We start from the raw sequence: 23433 nt of genomic DNA on the forward strand, positions 1-23433 counted from the left end.
CCACACCAATTCTAACCTCCTGGTTCTTAACAGTGAGTTAACCAGCTATCCAACATGTCATAAAGGGTTTATACCCAGTTCTGTAAGTTTTTGACAATGCCCAAGTGGGATATTGTATCAAAAGCTTTAGCCAAATCTTGGTAGGCAGTATGCAACGTTTTCCCGTCATGCATTGCCTTAGTGACCTTTTCAAAGAAGTCTACTACATTCAGTAAGCATGACCTTCCTTTGACAAAGCAAAACTGAGATGGATTCAGTGTATGGAGGTCTCCTATGTCTTTGCTGATAATTTCCATGATAATTCTTTTTTATGGCTTTTCAAGAAAGACTAGTCAGACTAATGGGTTTGTAATTCCTAGAATCTGTTGAAGGTCCTCTGTTATGAATGGGACACACATCCTGTTTTAAGACTATAATTAAATAATGACTCCAGGGGTCCTGATAAGTCATATTGCAGATGTTATTGGGGCCCATGGAGGCCATGTTCTTGGCTTTAGCAAACACAGCCAGTATATTCTTCCTAGTTTTAGTTGGAGAGGTTATGTTTGAGGGTATTTTAATTGAAGGATTGTTGGGGTGGAGGTGGGTAACTTTGGAAATTAATTTGTCTGCTAACAGGTTTGCTATATCACCAGAATTGGTTAATGCTACTCTATTAACTACCAGTTTAACATATTGTCGTGTGTTGTCTTTGAGGTTTCTGACATAGCTGAAGAAAGTGTTATTGTTATCTTTCACCTGGGCGGTCTTCTTAACCTCAAAGTTTGCTTTGCTTGACCTAATTAGCCCTCTTAATTGCCTATTTAGTTTGATATGAGAGTTTTTATCTTTATGGGAATTACCCTTTTCTGATTATTTACATATTTTTTTTTTCCTTTTGTTGTATATACTGTTTAATTTGGGATACAGGGTGGTTTCGTTCTAGGGCTAATCAAGGGCTTACATCTGGTAGGTATAGTAGGCTCTGTGCAGACATTGACATGATTGTGCAGAGTTTCTTAGCGCAATTTAGCATAGGCTGCTGTATTCTTGGGATTTGGAGGAGCGTTGAATTTGACAAACTATCACGTAATAAAAAGTAGTTTGCCATGGAACAATTAACTGTCACTGATTTTAATGGAATTATGGAGATGATTTTGATTTTGAAGGAGACACCTTTATGGTCAGACCTTACCAGGGAGGATAAGACATTATGTGGAGAGAGTGCAGCATTGTCCCATATTTCATGAGCTTGAGGTTCAGTATGTTGGAGCCAGTGGGTGTAGTCACTACTTAGTCAAGGATGTTTGCATTTATGAAGTCAGATATTTCTGTGGCTATAGATTTGAAGTTGTGTAGGATTCCCAGTCTGTAGAGGGTCAATTAAAGTCTACTGTAAGTAGGGTGTTAGATTGGATGGCAAGTGTGTCCAGTAGGCCCAAGTATGCATTATAAGCTTCATGGGGCATGGACGGTCACCTATAGCTGGCTAGAATATGGTACAGAATTTTGTCTGTGATGATCTGCATGTGGAGGATCTCCAACATATCATCCTGTTTGACTACCCTAGAGGTACGCTTGTATATTGAGACACATCTTCCCTTAGCCCTTGTCTGTACTGCTACTGGTCTAAATGTACGGAAGACACTGAAACCTTGCACTGCTGAGGTAATCTCTGTTATTTTAAACCATATCTTAGTAACTGCACAGACATCTGTATTCTCAAGTGTGAGGAGGGCTTGGAGAGGGTGTATTTGTTTTTATTTAGGCCTCTGGCATTGAGCAGTAGTACCTTGAGGTTTAGTTGAGTTGAGAGTGCTATGTCGGTAGGTGTGTCAATTTGCTATTGCCTAAAAAAAAGCACTACGGGTGGATAAGTGTTAGCTGTTATTCAAAAGTGTAGAGGGGAAAAGTACAGGCAATCCATTGCAAAGCAAGATGGTCTGCTAACCATGTCCCCCCAAGCTGACAAATATTGGATCCCCTTAGAATGACACCAGAAATACAGCCAGTTGTTGAAATCAATCATGTTTTGCTCATATTGTGGCATCATTCTCGGTGATGGCAATATGCTGCTCAATGCTAGGCTTACACTAGCCTGAGACAATTAGTCTGAAAGCTCAATAATGTATCTCTTCATGTAGTCCAGGGAGGTACATCTCAGGTAATTTTTACCTACATGGACAATGATGAAATCATACTGGTACCTGTGGTGCAATGACTTGAGTGCATGCATGATTTGGCATTCTGGCCCCAGATAAGCAACTAACAGTTATCTTCTCCTTGTTCAGCCTGGTTAGAGGGGGCATCAGTATATCTTACAATGGAGTCCCCTATGATGAGAATCATGAGAAGAGTGCTTGCTTGACCTAGTGGCTTAGTGTTTGGAGCTCCGCTGAGTGTGATGGTATGTGTGGTGTTAGATGTTGTTTTTATTTCTCAGTGCTTTTGGGCTTGCTGAGGCATAGCTTTGACAATGGGACATCTAGATAATCTTTATAGTTTAGGAAGATTGCTTTTAAGTGCTTCAGCATACATTCGTCTGTGTATGTGTTGTGTGTGTTTTCAACAACCTGATGTGTACTTGTATGTGAGAGTTTAGTCACTAGTGTCACTGTGAAAGTGCATCTCTAGTATACTGTGTCTGCTTCTTTAAGGATTAAGTGGTTCTTGGTAAGTATGAAACAATTGCTACATTGCCTCAAGATACCCATATAAATCAAACTGGCTAGACACCTTACACACTCTCCTCACTTTGGAGAATATAGACATTCGTGCTGTTACCGGGACATGGTTTAAATCCACAGAATGTACTCTGGCAGTGAAAGTCGTCATTATTTTCCACACATTTAGACCATCAGCTGCACAGACTGGGCAAAAGGTGGAGGAGTCTCAGTCTATACTAACAACAAGCATAACTCTAGGTAGGTTGAACAGGATGGTGCCCTGGAATTTACCAACATGCAAGTCACCATAGACAAAGTCCTATACCATATCCTAGCAAGCTAAATCCCATAGCTCATACCTGGACATACTGGAGATGCTGACCATTAAACCAAATACCCTAATCATAGGAGACTTTAAGAATACCTCTATAGGTTGGGATACATACACTGCTTTATACCCACAGGCACAATGATTCCTGGGCTTTATTAACATAAATACCCTTGACCACATAGTGCAAAAACCTACCAGGGGGTTCAAACACAGAATAAAGTTTCCGTTGAGTCCAACTACTGCGCTATCGTCTCTGTGTATGAAAATGAAAAAAGCACAGAGGGAACGGTGTATAGACTCCAAAAAAATGTTTTATTGCAGCGCAAAGCTTCTAATGATGTATTGGTACAATTTTATAGTGAAAAGCACAATGTTCTAAACATAAAAAACAAATGACATATTGCTGAAAAGTTACTAGTTTAGCGCTTTCACCAACAGTATGTTGGCTTCCTCAGAACTAGTAATTCTCGTTGCTCTTGAGTTTAAATAACTTTTTTGGCGCCAATTTTTTGACCACCATTCTTAAGTCATATCTACTCCATTTACTTAAACAACAACTTGTCTAAAACAAATATTTGATGTTCCAAATATTCATCAATTACAATACCAAATATACAATATATACTATAAACTAAACAATATATTTAAAATCTCTTTTCCTACTAGCTAAAATGACATGCCCTATAAATAAAAAAATGTACTAAAAAATGCTAAAAAAATATATGTCTATACATATCTATGAACATTACTTAAATACATATCAGTATATATTTCATTTGCATTAACTGAATATTATAATACAATAATACATCTCTAATTCAGTTGTAGTAATGCCATCATTTATTATTCAATACTGTACTATTCTGGTCCAAATACAAAAAACTCAATTTCTTATCATTCTTTTCAATAAAATGGGTTTTATTGATATATTATCATTTAATCCTGGTGTATTGGGGGCATCTGTGAATAGTTGCCACCAAACTTCTCTATAACTCAATATCTCTCTTCTATTACCTCCCTTAGGGTTATATTTTATATGTTCCAAAATGGCAAATCGAAATCTATGTTCAGCCCCTTTCTTTTTGATATGTCTGTATATTGCATTATTTTCATCCTTTTTCCTGATACTATATAAGTGGTCATATATTCTTTTCTTAAAACATCTTTCTGTTTTACCTATATAGTATCCGGGGCAGATTTCGCATTTTGCCATATATATAACAAAATTAGTATTACAATTCCCAGATTTAAATCTCATTTTAGTCTTGTTAATATTATCCAATACTAACTCCGCTTCTTCCATAATATAAGGACACTGGTTACAATTACCACATTTTCTAGTGGTCTTGCACTGTTTCTCCATATGATTACTAACTTTTACTGTACCACTGTTCTCTAACATTCTTTTTAAGTTGTTTGCCATTTTGTAGACAAATATTGGTCTTTCTCCTATATAATCAATCAAGTTTTCATCTACCATAAACAATTTCCAGTGTGTTTCCATTATGTGCTTTATTTCATGTACATTGGGACTATATCCTAAGACACATGCTCTTTGATATTTTCCCAAACTTCCTGTTCTAATATTATTATTCTCCATTTGTTTATTTTTATTACTTTTTATTACTTTTTAATAATGGGGTATATTTTTTCCCCATTGTTCAACTACATACTGCTGTACATCTTCCATCATTTTCTTGTCGTAGCCCCTTTCTACAAATAACTGGGTCACATATTCCATTTCATTTTTCATATCTTCATACCTTGATGTCATACAGGCTACCCTTATACATTGCCCTTTTTAGATGTTATATAACAATCTTCTCGGATGGTTACTTGTATATTGTAAATAATCATTTGAAAATGTACTTTTTCTGAATATCACTGACTTAAATCCTTCACTAGCATGTGAAATGAAAGTGACCAAATATGCTGTCCCTGTTCTACTAGTAGAATAAGTGAATTTCAAAAATTCACTACTAGTGTTCATAAATAATATAAATGCTTCCAAATCTTCTTTGCTACCCTCCCATAAGATGTATATGTCATCCAGGAAGCGCGTATAATGTTACACATATTTAAACATTTCATTTGGAAATATCTTAGTGTCCTCCCAGTCCAGCATGACTAAATTTGCAAATATTGGAGCACACGCTGAGCCCATTGCTATGCCTATGTTTTGTTTGTAATACTCTCCTTCATAATAGATGTAGTTATGTTCAAGGACCATGGACATACAGTCCATTATTAAACAGACCTTGTCCCAATCTAAATTCGTATATTTCCTTATACTGTTACAAAAAGATTCCAATCCAAGGTTTTTGGGAATGCATGTGAACAAATCAATAACATCAACAGTCACATATATAAATTTGTTACAGTCTTCTTCTATGGGGAAGTTTCCTAAAAAGTCCCGAGTCCTTTATAAGATGTGGGATATTTTTATAAATATCTTTTAACCATGAATCTATAGCTACTCCTAAAGGGAATGTTTTAGCTTGACTTCCAGAGACTATAGGTCTAAGGGGGGGGGGGGGTCCGTAATATTTTTATGTATCTTGGGGATACCAACTAATGTTGCTAACACTGCATATGGTACCTTCAACAAGTTATAAATTTCAGAGTTTATTCTGTTATCTATCCAATATTCTTCTATGTAAGAATCTATGCGTCTGTATGCTATATTTATTTTGTTCATGGATACTATTTGGTAATTCCCCGACTGTGTTAATAAATTAAATATTTTGTTGGTATATTCCATTATACCATATATAGCAACTCCTCCCCTTTATCTGGTTTCATAATTCGAATATTTTGGTCCCCCATCAGATTTTTTAGCTTTTCCCTCTCTTCTGATGTTAAATTATCATAGTTTCTTTTCACTTTGTTCCTATTCTTAAGTCTATATATATATCCCTAAATACTTGTTTTTCATATAAATCAACTTTAGGGTTTGTGGGTGGAATGAATGTGCTTTTTTTCTTTAATTTATTTTGTTTGTCTACATCCTCTTGTGAATCTTCGTTATATTTATCCTGGAACAAAATAGATAGATTTAACTTCCTAGTAAATAATTTAATTTCACATAATTGATCAACTAATCTAAACTGTGGTGTGGGTATGTATTTCATGCTCTTAGGTAGTAGGTCAAAATGTGTTTTATTTATACTGAAGTTAGTGTAGTTATAAATTTTAAAGCTGTTATAAATATGTATAACTCCATCCACAACTATATCATTAACAAGATTCCCTTCAATTTCTATATTCTTTTGTTTCAATTCTATATCCACAGCTATTTCATCCTTCTCTGTTCTTTCCCAAGCTCTTTCCTTGGGTATCATTACCCGTGTGCTCTGGTTTATCTCCTTTTCCAATATTGTGGATTCCATCCCCTCTTGAAATTTTGCCTGTAATTCCTATTATATAGTAATTCATTACTTTTTTCACCATCATTTCCATATTTTCCTCTATTATAAGCTGTGTCAATAGTTGTTTTCTTCCTACTGACTTTATTATTGTCCAATTCTTCGTCTTTCCATGTATAGGGCCTATTATCCTTATATTGTGCCAAATCCCTACTATTTTTTTTACACTTTCTTTCATATCCTGTTTGTGTTTTCTTTTCCACTATCTGGAATTGTTTATTGTATAAATTTTCCCATTGATCAAATAATAGATCGCTTACAATTATTTGATTTAATTCTTCTACTTCCTTAATTAATAGTGAGAACTTTTTGTCATTAAATTTAATTATTAATCTCATATATCTATAACCAAAGTCGTTAAACAATTGATTAAATTCATTTCTATTCCTACTAGAAATTTCTATTCCCATAGGCTGTTTAAAAAATCGTAGCCCCATTGGGACTATTTCCAGCATCAAACACTTGTGTAGATATGCATTGTCCATCTTTATACTATTCATAACACTTAATTTTTTCCCCAACAAATAAATGCTTTCCCTTAAGGTGCATTTAGTATGTATTTTACTGTTACTAGAATTTTTCTTACTATCATAATTATCAAAGTCACAATTGTGGGCAAAAAAAGTTTGTAATTCCTCATTATTATGGTCAATATGATTAACTTCAGTATTGTCCTGTCTTTTTTTGTTTTCACAAGGTGTGTTGGATATATGTTGTGTTAAAACAGTACCTTTAGATTTATCAGTGGTCTTCCCCACAATGTTGGAATATGTTCTTTCCGGGAGGAGTTGCTATATATGATAAAATGGAATATACCAACAAAATATTTAATTTATTAACACAGTCGTGGAATTACCAAATGGTATCCATGAACAAAATCAATATAGCATACAGACACATAGATTCTTACTTAGAAGAATATTGGATAGATAACAGAATAAACTCTGAAATTTATAACTTTTTGAAGGTACTATATCCAGTGTTAGCAACATTAGTTGGTATCCCCAAGATACATAAAAATATTATGGACCCCCCCCCCCTTTAGACCTATACTCTCTGGCAGTCAAGCTAAAACATTCCCTTTAGGAGTAGCTATAGATTTGTGGTTAAAAGATATTTATAAAAATATCCCACATCTTATAAAGGACTCTTGGGACTTTTTAGGAAACTTCCCCATAGAAGAAGATTGTAACAAATTTATATATGTGACTGTTGATGTTATTGATTTGTTCACATGCATTCCCAAAAACTTTGGATTGGAATCTTTTTGTAATAGTATAAGGAAATATATGAATTTAGATTGGGACAAGGTCTGTTTAATAATGGACTGTATGTCCATGGTCCTTGAACATAACTACATCTATTATGAAGGAGAGTATTACAAACAAAACACAAGCGTAGCAATGGGCTCAGTGTGCACTCCAATATTTGCAAATGTAGTCATGCTGGACTGGGAGGACACTAAGATATTTCCAAATGAAATGTTTAAATATGTGTAACATTATACGCGCTTCCTGGATGACATATACATCTTATGGGAGGGTAGTGAAGAAGATCTGGAAGCATTTATATTATTTATGAACACTAGTAGTGAATTTTTGAAATTCACATATTCTACTAGTAGAACAGAGATAGCATATTTGGACACTTTCATTTCGCATGATAGTGAAGGGTTTAAGTCAGTGATATTCAGAAAAGTTACATTTTCAAATGAGTATTTACAATATACAAGTAACCATCCGAGAAGATTGTTATATAACATCTAAAAAGGGCAATGTATAAGGGTAGCCCGTATGACATCAAGGTATGAAGATATGAAAAATGAAATGGAATATGTGACCCAGTTATTTGTAGAAAGGGGCTACGACAAGAAAATGATGGAAGATGTACAGCAGTATGTAGTTGAACAATGGGGAAAAAATATATCCCATTATTAGGAAGTAATAAAAATAAACAAATGGAGAATAATAATATTAGAACAGGGAGTTTGGGAAAATATCAAAGAGCATGCGTCTTAGAATATAGTCCCTATGTACATGAAATAAAACACATAATGGAAACACACTAGAAATTGTTTATGGTAGATGAAAACTTGATTGATTATATAGGAGAAAGACCAATATTTGTCTACAAAATGGCAGACAACTTAAAAAGAATGTTAGAGAACAGTGGTACAGTAAAAGTTAGTGATCATATGGAGAAACAGTGCAAGTCCACTAGAAAATGTGGTAATTGTAACCAGTGTGTCCTTATATTATGGAAGAAGTGGAGTTAGTATTGGATAATATTAACAAGACTAAAATGAGATTTAAATCTGGGAATTGTAATACTAATTTTGTTATATATATGGCAAAATGCGAAATCTGCCCCGGATACTATATAGGTAAAACAGAAAGATGTTTTAAGAAAAGAATATATGACCACTTATATAGTATCAGGAAAAAGGATGAAAATAATGCAATATACAGACATATCAAAAAGAAAGGGGCTGAACATAGATTTCGATTTGCCATTTTGGAACATATAAAATATAACCCTAAGGGAGGTAATAGAAGAGAGATATTGAGTTATAGAGAAGTTTGGTGGCAACTATTCACAGATGCCCCCAATACACCAGGATTAAATGATAATATAGCAGTAAAACCCATTTTATTGAAAAGAATGATAAGAAATTGAGTTTTTTGTATTGGGATCAGAATAGTACAGTATTGAATAATAAATGATGGGATTACTACAACTGAATTAGAGATGTATTATTGTATTATAATATTCAGTTAATGCAAATGAAATATATATACTGATATGTATTTAAGTAACGTTCATAGATATGTATAGACATATATATTTTTTAGCATTTTTTAGTACATTTTTATATTTATAGGGCATGTCATTTTAACTATTAGGAAAAGAGATTTTAAATATATTGTTTAGTTTATAGTATATATTGTATATTTGGTATTGTAATTGATGAATATTTGGAACATCAAATATTTGTTTTAGACAAGTTGTTGTTTAAGTAAATGGAGAAGATATGACTTTAAGAATGGCAGTCAAAAAATTGGCGCCAAAAAAGTTATTTAAACTCAAGAGCAACAAGAATTTCTAGTTCTGAGGAAGCCAACATACTGTTGGTAAAAGCGCTAAACTAGTAACTTTTCAGCAATATGTCATTTGTTTTTTAACTTTAGAACATTGTGCTTTTCACTATAAAATTGTACCAATACATCATTAGAAGTTTTGCGCTGCAATAAAACGTTCTTTTGGAGTCTATACTACATTTCCTCTGTGCTTTTTTCATCGTCGTACACAGAGAAGATAGCGTAGGGGATCAAACACACTGGACTCAGTACTTACCAATATGGGAGAGTGCTGCATCACCTGCCAACCCCCCCCCCAATGCCACATCCTCACTGGTGTGAGAAGACCATAAAAATGTCTCCTTTAAAATAAAAATCAACTCAGTAACCTCAACAAACTCTGTAACAGTTAGGAACTATTCCAAAGTGAACTACATTCTATTAAGTGATAGTTTGTCAAAATTCAGTGTCCCTTCCAACCCTGAGTTCACATCAACCTGTGCAGAACTGTTCACAGAGACCATGTACAGATGTGTAAATGACTATATAGAGGCTGCTGTACCTAAATCCTACAAAAAAGCACACTGCTGAAATCCTAACCTTAATAGGGTATCTAACAAAAAAAGTCATGGCTAAAATCAGAAGAACCAAAGAACCAATCCCATAATGATAGGAACTCTCTAATTAAACTAAACAGGAAACTAAAAGGCCTAATTAAGTCCACCGTTAAGGTCAAGATAGTCTCACAGACTAAAGGCAACCACAAGGCCTTCTGCAGCTATCTCCAGTGCTTCAAAAGCAGTGTGCCATACTGGTGGTCAGTGATAACACCATCCCAGTGAAAAGTGAGGTAGCAAATTTGCTGGTTGACATATTCATCTCAAACATCACCCTCATTCCCCCCATCTCCCCCTATAAAATACCAACTAGCATAACCCTAGCAATTAAAAGAAAGCAGGTCCTGGCAGTAGTTGTTAAGCCAAAAAACAGAGCCTCAAGGGGCCTTGACAATATCCTGGGATGCCTATTAGGACCACTTGAGTCACCTTTTAACTACAACCTCAAAATAATCTTTTCACCATGAGAATGGAGAACTGCAACAGTCATCTCACTTCACAAGGGTGGGCCAACAATCAACCACAGAAACTGCAGACCTATTAGTCTGTCTAGTCTAATGTGCAAACCCTTGAAATGAATTATCATGGAAATGATCAACAAAGACATAGGCAACCTTTTTAGACACTGGACCTAACTCAGTTTGGCTTTGTGATGGAAAGGGTGTATCTAATAACACATCATAATATCATCAAGACAGAAATCTGGGATGTGATCAATATTTGGCCAAGATAATAAGAAAATCATTCTATGTCACCAAACATATAAGTAAGGGCATGGCATCCAAGTCCAAGGAAGTCTCAGTGCAACTTTATTCATCCATTATCAGATCCATCATCGAGTATGATGCCCACTTTGATGTGTACCTGACCAGACATATGCAACAGTTGGAAAACCCACAAATGTTCCTTACCAGGAGAAACCAGGGTATAAACACATTCCTCTGGATTCACTATCTTTCCGTGCAGGACTAGTTAAGTCCTGCATGGAAGTGACCATTTAGGAGTAGGACGGCAGCACATCATGCATATCAATGAAGGCGTGCTGCCTGAGCTCCTAAATGGACATGAAGCATGTACAAGTGCAGGAGGTGTGTCAGAGAGTAGATCTCTCAGAATATACATGCCCCTGCAATCAAGAGCAGCAGTGTAGGAGTAAGAATGAGCGAGACTGCTCATAGGTGTTTGCATACCCCCAGCAACATCTGCCTAAGTGTACAAGAGCAATAGTTACAACATTTAAATATGAAGACCTTTTTTTATGAAACAGATCAAATTTAACTGTAAGTGTGCAGGTTTGCCCATCACTTAGCTATGGTTAATGCAGCTTAAATGGCACAAGAGGATAAAAAGCAAGATATATGCAAATGAAGCAGTACAGCAATAGTGTAGTGGGCAGAGCATTTGCCTTACGAGCAGTCATTCCCGGTTCGAGTCCCATTCCAGTACAATCCATTTTCCACATCAAATCACTGTATGATCAATTTATTTTGTTGTATAACCTATGACATATATTTATGAACTGGAGTGCTGCATTAAATGCAGATGTGAGGTGTCATTGTCATAATGTTGCAAAGTCCACACATAATCACAAGTGCCCATACAATATATGTACACAGGAATCAGGGATACAAATGGAAGGTAAAATGTGTAATGAATGATAAATCCATACAGGTGCCAAATCCGCCACCTGCCCAAGAACCATTAGACATCACTGTCTAAATTAATGCAGTGGTAAGTGGTTGTAAGCACTAGTAAGCATAGTTACACAGTAGTTCATAGGTTAGGTTCATAGGTTCATACTAGGCTATCTGCCCAAGGGCATTTATAAGCCTAGCCAGAGTTTTGTGGCTTTCGCCACCTCTTTAGTTTGGAGGATACTATGCCCATTATTTTGCTGTGCCTCTGTCAAGCAGTGACACTGAGATAATCCCTGGGGTATATCTGCGATCTCCCATCCATTGGTCAAGATTTCTCTTGAACAAAGCCAGTGAGGTGCTCTGCCTCACATGTACCGGGATTTTGTTCCACAGCATAGGGAGTCTCTGGGTGATGAATCTGTCCCTCCAGCACCTATTAATAACCATGTCAAGGTTTAAGTCTCCTGCCCTTGTAGTTCTGAGGGATCTAGATTTTTTGAGGTGAAGCATGTTCATCAATTCTGGGTTGGACATGGCCTTGTATGTCAGGCACAGGTCACCTCTGAGCAGACGGTAAGCGACTGAGTAGAGCTGAAGTTCCTTCAGTCGGGCAGCATAGGACATATTTTTGAGACCCTTTATCCTTTTGGTGAGGAACTTTTGGGGCCTTTCCAGTTGCTGCAGGTGTCGTGTCAGATACATTCTGAATGGGGCATTGTACTCAATCATTGGCCTGATGAGTGATGAGTACAGGGGGATGATGACTTTCCTTGATCTAGATGTGAATCCCTTCATGATCAGGTGGGCAATGTAGAAGGTCTTCCTAACTACTTTGGCAACGTGAGTATCAAATGAAAGGTTACTGTCAACCTGGGTACCCAGATCCCTGATAACCTCTTCTGTGCTTAGTGGGTTGCCGCCTATATGGTAGCTAGGGGTAACCTTGTTTTTCCCGAAGGGTATGACTATGCATTTTTTGGCATTTAACTTTAGGCCATGGTTCTGGCACCAGTTTTCCATTTCTATAAGACCCTTCTGAAGGATATCTGTGTCAGATGTGTTCTCAACTATGGCGCTCAGTTTGCAGTCATCTACAAATTTTGTCAGCCATAATCCTCCTGTGTTTGCTTGTACTTCTGAAAAGTAGATGCCGAACAGGAGAGGGCCCAGGACTGAGCCCTGTGGGACACCACTTGTGACAGGCTTTGAGTCTGACATGGCGCCAGCAACTCTGACCCTGTGGGTTCTGTCACTTAGCCAATTTGCAACCCATCTTGTGACGTATGGGTTTACATTTAAGCTGATGAGTTTTTCAATGATACCTGAGTGGGGTATTGTGTCGAAAGCCTTTGCCAGGTCGAGATAGGCTGTGTGGACTCCCTTTCCCTCATCAATGGCCTTGGTGACTGTTTCGAAAAAGTCCACCAGGTTTAAAAGGCATGATCTGCCCTTGACAAAGCCAAACTGGGTCAGATCCAAAGTCTGCAAGTCTCCTATGTCTTTATTTATGAGTTCCATTATGATCCTCTCCATAGCTTTGCAGATCAAGCTTGTCAAGCTGATGGGACGGTAATTTCCCGGGTCGGTGGAGGCACCTCCTTTGTGAAGTGGGACCACAGCTGCCGTACGCCACTCCTTAGGCACGTATCCTGAGGTGAGGCTAAGATTAAACAGCTGCCCTAACTGTGGGTTTAATTCCTCATTGAGTTCGTGGAGCACACATCCGGGGACCCCATCTGGTCCCATGGATGCTGTGTTTTTTGCCTTGGAGAGAGCAGTTCTCACCTGAGCGTTTGAGATGTTTGGGGGGCTATAATTCTCTGGTATAGATATCTCACCTTTTGGGGAAGTTTGCACTGAACCTGTCAGCCAGTATGTTGGCAATGTCTGTAGGTTCAGTAATTTTTACATCATTTTGAACTAATTCTGAGCATATCTGGGAGTTTTCTCCCAGGTTTCTAACATAGCTAAAGAAGGCCTTATGATTGTCCTTTGAGTCCTTGGCAACTTTTCTCTCAAAATTTGCCTTGGATGATTTTATGAGAGATCTTAATTTTTTACTTATAATGATCAAGGGTGTTTTCCCTTTTAAGGATTTTGCTCTATCTTGTAGTAGCTTCCTCCTTTTGTTGTAGAGCTTGTTTATGGCTGGGGTCCACCAAACTGGACGCTTGCCTTTGGTACAAAGGGTCTTTGTTTTTTTGGGATTGCCTGATCCATGCAGTCCTGTAGGTGCTGGTAGAAGGCATTTGTAAGTGATTCAGCGGCTTGAGTAATGGTTTCCGCAGTCTCGGGGGCCATAAATGAGACCACACTAGCCTTTAGAAGTGTGAAGTCGGCTTTTGAGAAGTTCTTCACTGTGGTCTTTTTTATCTCAGGTGGGGGGGATGTGGACTTCCAGTGAGATTAGTTTATGGTCTGATCTCACCAGTGAAGGGTATACTTCCGGTGTTGAACATTGTGACCCCATGTTCGTGATGATGAGATCTAGTATGTTATCTTCTCTTGTGGGAATGGTGACTAGTTGTTCCATGGCATTTGAGTTTATGAACTCTAGGAACCTTTGGGCTAGATTGCTGGGGCTAGAGTAGTGATCCCAGTCTATATTCAGGTAGTTAAAATCACCTAGTATGATGGTGTTTGGAGATACATTTATCCCCTCCAGTGTTTTCAGGAAAGCTATGTGAGGTTCCTGAGATTGAGAGGGTGGCCTGTAACATGCTACAAATTGCAGAGCAGTCTTGCCTATGGTTAGTTGCACCTGGATGGTCTCCGATGCATCGTGCGTTGCCACCAACCTTGAGGTGTGGGTGTTCTTGATGAATATAGACACCCCCCCTCCTTTCTTGGTGTTGTCCGGATTTTGGGGCCGGAACGCATGATAAGAGGTAAAGCCTGATAGTGCCGGGGTGCTCTCGGGAGCCTTGAACCAGGTTTCAGTTACAGCACAGACATCGATGTTCTCCATACTGAGAAGGGCCTCGAGTGCGTGCATCTTGAGGTTGAGACTTCTGGCATTGAGCAGCATTACCCTTAGTTTTTTTCCTTTTTTGTGTTCTAGGGTGGTAGGTTTAGAATTTGAGCCTTGCCTAAAAAAGGCACTATGGGGGTGGTAAGAGCCTTTGCCAATATCCGGAAGCCCAGGGGTGACAGGTGCAAGCCGTCCCTTGCGAAGCAGCATGGCTTGTCCAGCATGTCATCCCAGGCAGACAGATATTGGATCCCCTTTGAATGACACCAGAGTTTAAGCCAATTATTAAAGCTGATCATCTTGTCTTTGTATTGTGGCATCATTCTTGGTGAAGGTAGGATACTGCTTAAGGTCAGGGTCATACCTGCCTGGGCTACATAATCAGAGAGCTCCTCTATGTCTCTTTTCATGTAGTCCAAGGAGGTACATCTCAGGTCGTTCACACCAGCGTGGACAATGACAGAGTCGTACTTGTACCTGCTGTTGAGAGACCTGAGTGCTTGTGTTATGTGGCGGATTCTAGCGCCCAACAGGCAGCTTACTGTGACCTTTTCCTTGTTCAATCTGGTGAGCGGGACATCAGTGTGTCTGACTATGGAGTCACCAATGATGAGTGTGTCTGGCATTGTGTTTGGCCTTAAGGGCTGTGACTGTTTGGCACACTGACTATGTGGTCTATGTGTTGCATGTGTTGTGTCCTGAGGTGGCAGTTGTTTGGGTGTCTGCTTTGGTGGCCTCTGCTGTTTTGGTAGATTTTTGATCAGAGCCTCCGAATATGTCTTTGTGTATTTATGTGTATGATTTGAAGTTGTGATAGTACTATGTGAGACTGGGTTTGTGGTGTGTGTGGTTACCTTCTCCTCCTGTCTGGTCTTACCAGTCCTATGTTGAGAGAGCTCAGCCTCCAGTTTGGCTATATAGTTGCATCTCTCGCATGTATTTGTGTTTTGTGGGAGAAGGAGAGGGTTGTCCGTGTACATGAGACAATTGTAACATTGCCTCAATATTCCCAGATTCACCAGCTGAGCAGGAGAGGACACTAGCAACTGATCCCTCGACATGCTAGAGTAAGTGGAGTAAGCATATTTAAGCAGCAGTAAGAAGGTTTAAGCCTGTTCGCGCAGAGGTATGCAATGCACACATAGGTTAAGCAATATTGAAGATAGCTCTCTGTAAGCATATTTAACCGGAGGTTAGCATTGCTTACCTTCATGCAAACCTGTGCAAACCTGCTTACAATTGCTTAAAAGTGCCTTAAGCATTATGTATGCATCAGTCACTGTTCTGGCCAAAAAACAAAATATACAGCCTTTGCAGATCTTGAACCAAGGACCCTGTACACTATAGTCACAGTAGTTAACCATTAAGCCATCACAACAATGCATAAGACTGAGGTATCACCAAACAGATCCTCACCACAGAAAATACAAACTGGAAATGTGAAAGGAATCTGTATACAGTTTTATATTGTATAACCAACTACAGGGCATAAATATGTGAACTGAAGTACTGCATTAAGCCCAGATGTGAGGTGTCAATGTAGTAAAGTGTTGAAATCCCCTAATAAACACAAGGACCCCATACAGTGTACGTACACATGAATCATGGATCCCAAACACATATATAACATGTAATGAATAATAAATCAATGCCACAATGTAAATATGATGAAACTTAAATATTAAGCAATGCTAAGCATTGCACAGCCCAGCTTAGTAGATGTAAGCAATGTGTAGGCCAGCTAATTCAATCTGCCCATTGGTATACCCCTTTAAGCAATGCCAACCTTAGGTAAGCAGGTTTGCCCATAGCTTAGCCTTTTCAAAACCGTCCAATCATGGCAAAGTGCATGAAACCGGCCCTATTTAAACCCAACAGGTGGGAATACATCTCATAACTGGTTGTAGCTTCCCCTTGTAGGCACAATGTCTAGAATGGGAGAGGGTGTGCGCTTTCGGGCACAGTGCTGGGTCATCTATATGTCCAGAGTCATGGCAGGACTCCTTGTAAAAGACCATGACATGAGACTGCTGTAGGGCCAGTACCTGGTTTCCCAATACAAAGTGGAAGTCTGGGACTGTCTCACCCATGACCTCACCAGTACCACTGGCATACCCCAAACTGGTGAGCAGGTCAGGCATCACTATGCCGACCTGAAGCGGTGAAAGGGGGATCTCTTGGATCAGTGGATCCAAGAGGCTAGGAGGACAGGAAAAGTCTTAGCTGTGTAAAAGTATCAGTCCACTACCTGCTTAATAATTGCCAGCTCATGTATATTATGGGTAGGTTTGGCTAAATATTCCTCTTATGTCTTTCACAGCAGCAAGTGAGCGGACTATGAACCAGGAGGCCCATGGATGTAGACTGGAGTGGTTGTGACGTGAGACAGGTTAGTAATACTTTTGCATATACTGTCATAGGAAATAAATCTAAAAGTAGTAGTAAGTTGTCTGTATAAAACCTGTCTTGTTTAAGGCATGTACTGCATATACCAGAGAATATGGCAGGAAGAGTCTCATATAGGTTGTATGTAAATAAAAGCATAATAGCCTGACAATAAAGGGCTAACTGCTGGACTGCATGTGTTTACTCTGATATCATATGGTAATGTAGATTTGCAACCACTTAATAGTACTGTTGTATTAAGCACTGTTACCCACACTGTGCTACATTAATAAAATGTGTAGGAATGTCTGTATATGACTGTTGTAATCCCAAGAGGTAATATAGTACAAATGAGAGAGACTTAGACAGAAAACAGTGCAAGGGCAGACAGCAAAATCCAAATAGCACACTCAACTGAGATGTGACCTGTTGTATTTTTGGCACACACAGCCATGGTTCGAATCCTGGGAGTGGCAGCAAGCTTTATGCAGAATCATACCCCACAAGTGTACAGAATGTCCAGTTAATCGACCTCATATCTGCCGGCTGTCACCCTGTCCTGCCGGCATATCAATGTGCTAATCTCTGATATGTAGGCAGCATTTCATGTCATATAACTGACTGTCAGGCCCGTACATATTTGGAAAATGTCAATGAAAACAAACCTGTCATTGTACTATTCACTAAAGGTTTAAGAGGGCAATAGTCAAAATATGTCCCGGTTCACCTGCATGTGGTCAAGACATTCCCAGAGAGTATGCAAAAAGAGATGGACCGGTATGTGCACAACATCAACCTGGAATCTGGGAGTATGTCTCGAAACACTTAGTTAGTGTTAACAAACAATGCCTCCACAGGTATACCAGGTAAGAGGTGTATACTGCAGGTAAAACCAGTCCATGTATATAGTTGTTGACAGCCATACCACTGCCCAAACTAAGGCAATAGGGTAGTTACTAATACTTGTAAGGTACAAATAACAGCACTGACTAGGAAAGCAATGTGAACTACAGGAATATACCAGTTGTTAATTGAAATTCCCCCACCATATCTGCAACAATAAACAAAATACACAACTCAATTGGTATGTGCTGACTTAACTCTAATGTTGGAACATATGTCCTATTGTTTGATAATTATTTAAATCTGTTTCTATGCATGTGCTATGTTGAAATACTCCGACATTGCTGGCATACTGCCATCAATGTACCTGCATGCTGTTGTAATTACCACTGTGGTCCCATATGTGCATGTGTTCAGTTTGCTATGCAGCTGTTCCATATCTGGTGTTTGGGTTAATGGGAATATCTATGTATGCTTTTATACATAATCCTGGAATGTGCTGACTATTACTAACCTACATATGTTGAGAAAACTTAAACACCATAGCACATATGAGAATGCGGGTCCCGGCGGACCCACCTGTCTCACCTCAGCTGGCCGTGGCACCGGGCACCAGCACATCTGGGGCCCAACCCAGGACCTCCTTGTCCATTGGTCCTGCACCACCTTTGGGTGGAGCACCTCAGGGGATGGGGCTTGCCCCCCCCCCAGGAGTGGGTGCAGATAGGAACCTGTCATCCATCACCAGGTCTGGGTTGTGGTGCATAGTGATCTCCGCAGGGAGGTCAGAGATCTGATACACCAGGTTGAGGGCCATGTGTCACGATTAGAGAGGTGGCCTGGCCCTCCTACTTAGCCCCCAGCACAGCCACCTTTGGGGCTTTGAAGGTGCAGTGTTGACTGCCCATGGGTAGAGACCTCAGTCACACTGTTTCCACTAGGGGGCTCATGGGCTTCCGATTTCCCAACACCCTTCCCCATCAAGGTGTTTACCCCGGACATGTGTCATATACTGCCCCTGTATGCATCTTGTTTGTCTTATCTGTTATCTTAACCAACCTAACTCCCCAAATATACCTACTATCCCACCCCAACATCCCACTCTCACCTGAAAAAAAAAGGGCAATCTGTTCCCCAAAGAAAATCTCACGGCATACATAGCTCTCCATTTCACACGTGTCCAATGAACACATGTAATCTGGTCTAATTGGCTTAACAACATATTATTGTTGTCCTCACCCTTCTCTTGGGGGTATGAGTGTCCAAATATATCTCCAAATTCAGTGTACATGCACAGCTGTTGCTGTTATGGACCTTCCCTACACCCTTCCTGCACATCCCTAGGTATTTTCCCTACTGTCTTTCCCTCTTTGTGCCCCTTTTTTACCACTTTCCTATCAACCCTTTTTCATTTGTTTTAAAGAAATTAGCATAGGGGTAAGCACTTTTAAGCAGCAGTAAATGGGTTTAGGCCGGTTTGCACGGGTTTAAGCAAAGTCTACACAGGTAAAACAATTTAGAAGCTAACATCTTCTTTCAGTTTTTCCTGGTTAGGGGTCGCCACAGTGGATCTCCTGTCTGCTCATGATTGGCAGTGGAGTTGTATGATGTTGAGTTACCAGCCCAGTGCCCAACCTTCCACAGAAGGCACACACTCACACCTAGGGCCAATTTAGAGTGTCCAATCCACCTACAGCATGTCTTTGTGATGTAGGAGGAAACTGGAACACCTGGAGGAAACCCATGCAACCTCAGGGAGAACATGCAGACTCTGCACAGAAGGCACCCCAGCCAAGAATCAAACTGGAGAACCTCTTGCTGTGAGGTGGCAATACTAACCACTGCACCACCGTGGCCACCCTACAATTTAGAAGCTGAATATAAGAAACTGTAATCAGAAGTTAACAGTGCTTACCTCCATGCAAACCCATGCAAACCCACTTACAACTCCTTAAAAGTGCCTTAGTCACTCTGCATCTAACGGCCCTTGTTCTGCCCAGCAACAAAATAAACAGCCTCTCAAGGTTCGAGCCCAGAACACTGTACACCATAGCCAAAGTGATTTACCACTAAGCCATGTCAGATACGCATAGCCCTGATGTTTTTACAAACATATCATCCAGCAAAGGCATTCAACAGTACAGGAAATGTATTTAAATGTAGATGGATGTGTGTGTGTGTGTGTGTGTGTGTGTGTGTGTGTGTGTGTGTGTGTGTGTGTGTGTGTGTGTGTGTGTGTGTGTGTGTGTGTGCGTGAGTGTGTGTGTGTGTGTGTGTGTGTGTGTGTGTGTGTGTGTGTGTGTGTGTGTGTGTCTGTGTGTATGTGTGCGTGTGTGCGTGTGCGTGTGTGTGTGTGTGTGTGTGTGTGTGTGTGTGTGTGTGTGTGTGTGTGTGTATATATATATATATATATATATATTTATATCTAAATAGATATATACATATCTATCTTCTTCTTCTTCTTCTTTCAGCTGTTCCCATTAGGGGTCACCACAGCAAATCAACTGTTTCCATTTCTTCCTGTCCCCTGCATCTTGCTCTGTCACACCAATTACCTGCATATCCTCTCTCACCACATCCATAAACCTTATCTTTGGCCTCCCTCTTTTCCTGTTACCTGGCAGCTTCATCCTTAGCATCTTTTTCCCAATATACTCTGCATCCCTCCTCAGCACATGTCCTCTCTGGCTTTGTCTCCAAACCTTCCAACTTGGGCTGACCCTCTAATATACTTATTCCTAATCCTGTCCATCCTCATCACACGCAGTGCAAATCTTAACATCTTCAACTCTGCCATGTCAAGCTCTGACTCTTGCCTTTTTGTCAATGCCACTGTCTCCAACCCATATAACATAGCTGGTCTCACTACCCTCTTGTAGACCTTCCCTTTCACTCTTACTGGTACTCATCTTCCACAAATCACTCCTGACACTCTTCTCCACCCACTCCATCCTGCCTGTACTCTCTTCTTCACCTCTCTTCCACACTCACCATTACTCTGAACTGTTGATCCCAAGTACTTAAACTCATCCACCTTCCCCACCTCTACTCCCTGCATCCTCACCATTCCTCTATCCTCCCTCTCATTCACACACATATATTCTGTCTTAGTTCTGCTGACCTTCATTCCTCTTCTCTCTAGAGCATATCTCCACCTCTCCAGTCTCCTTCACCTGTTCCCTACTCTCACTACAGATCACAATATCATCTGCAAACATCATAGTCCACGGGGACTCCTGTCTGATCTTGTCTGTCAACCTGTCCATCACCATTGTAAATAAGAAAGGTCTCAGAGCTGATCCTTGATGTAATCCCACCTCCACCTTAAACGCATCCGTCACTCCCACTGCAGACCTCACCACTGTCAAACTACCCTTGTACATATCCTGTACCACTCTTACATACTTCTCTGACACTCTCGACTTCCTCATACAATGCCACAACTCCTCTCTAGGCACCCTGTAATATGCTTTCTCTAAATCCACAGACACAATGCAAATCCTTCTGACCTTCTCTGTACTTCTCCATCAACACTCTCAGAGCAAACATCGCATCTGTAGTGCTCTTTCCTGGCATGAAACCATACTGCTGATCACTAATCATCACCTCCCTTCTTAACCTAGCTTCCACTACTTTTTCCCATAACTTCATGTTGTGACTGATCAGTTTAATCCTTCTGTAGTTACTGCAGTTCTGCACATCACCCTTATTCTTAAAAATCGGTACCAAAACACTTTTTCTCCATTCCTCAGGCATCCTCTCACTTTCCAAGATTTCATTAAATAATCTAGTTAAAAACTCCACTGCCATTTCACCTAAACACCTCCATGCTTCCACAGATATGTCATCTGGACCAACAGCCTTTCTTTTTTTCATCCTCTTCATAGCTATCTTTAGTTCCTCCTTGATAATCCACTGCACGTCATGATTCACTATCCGCACATCATCCAACCTTCTCTCCCTCTCATTCTCATCATTCATCAACCCCTCAAAGTACTCTGTCCATCTGCTCAATACACTCTCCTCACTTGTGAGTACGTTTCCCTCATTATCCTTTATCACCTTTACCTGCTGCACATCTTTACTAGCTTGGTCCCTCTGTCTAGCCAATTGGTACAGGTCTTTTTCTCCCTCCTTAGTGTCCAACCTTTTATACAACTCTTCATACACCTTATCCTTAGCCTTTGCCACCTCCCTCTTTGCCATGCACCTCATCTCCTTATACTCTTGTCTACTTTCTTCATCTCTTTGGCAACCTCACTTCTTCTAAGCCAACCTCTTTCTCTGTATACTCTCCTGTACTTCTTCATGCCACCACCAGGTCTTCTTGTCCTCTTTCCTCTTCCGAGATGTCACACCAAGCAACTTTCTAGCCATCTCTCTTACTAGCTCTGCTGTAGTTACCCAGCTATTCAGTAACTCTTCACTGCCACCCAGTGCTTGTCTTAACTCTTCCATGAACATCACCTCACAATTATCCTTTTTCAATTTCCACCATTTGATCCTTGGTGCTGCCCTCACACTCATCCTCCTCTTCTTGATCACCAATGTCATCCTACAAAGTATATATATATATATATATATATATATATATATATATATATATATATATATATATATATATATATATATATATATATATATATATATATCTACACATATGCATACATCTATCTATATATATATATATATATATATATATATATATATATATATATATATATATATATATATATATAGAGAGAGAGAGAGAGAAAGAGAGCAATATATATATACCTGTATATGTATATGCAGATATATATCTATAGATATAAAAGAGAACATAACAAATACACAAATACATATATGAACACAGGTACCGTTAATGGGGGTGTGGGGCCACAAGCTGCATACGTCTTGTATGTATTGATATTACCCCCCCCCCCCACAGCCAAACAGGTCTTCCCTGCAATAAAATACCAACTGTTGCAAGTCCCATAACCAGGACCCGGCACAACATGGGCACAAGTTGTTAACAGTAATCCATCCTACCTGTATGATGTCAGGCTTGTATCAATAACCTATAATGCAGTACAGACTGTCTACCATAAGGAATGTACAATGTGGAAGCAATAAACATTCCTAAGATCCGTATACACACACATATATGCAGATACGTGTGTGTGTGTGTGTGTGTGTGTGTGTGTGTGTGTGTGTGTATATATATATATATATATATATATATATATATATAAACACAAACCAAAACCAAAGGAAAATATGTAAAAACGCAACCCAGGCACAAATGGAAGGAACAGCAAATAAGTTCAAAGAGATGCGTGGCAGCAAAAATCAGCTGAAACAAGGATAAATCCAATATCAAGCAGTAATCCGTAAAAAGAATTTATTAACAAACGTGAGCACTTTCGCGGTCCTGCTGCTTCTTCAGACATAACAAAAACAACTGCCATAATTCATTTAAATACAGGTTTTCAAAAAACATCACTTCCTGTCTCAATTAAG

This window comes from Protopterus annectens, chromosome 6.part1 (assembly GCF_019279795.1).
Source record: "Protopterus annectens isolate FY-2018-M chromosome 6.part1, PAN1.0, whole genome shotgun sequence".
NCBI classification, from domain to species: Eukaryota; Metazoa; Chordata; order Ceratodontiformes; family Protopteridae; genus Protopterus; species Protopterus annectens.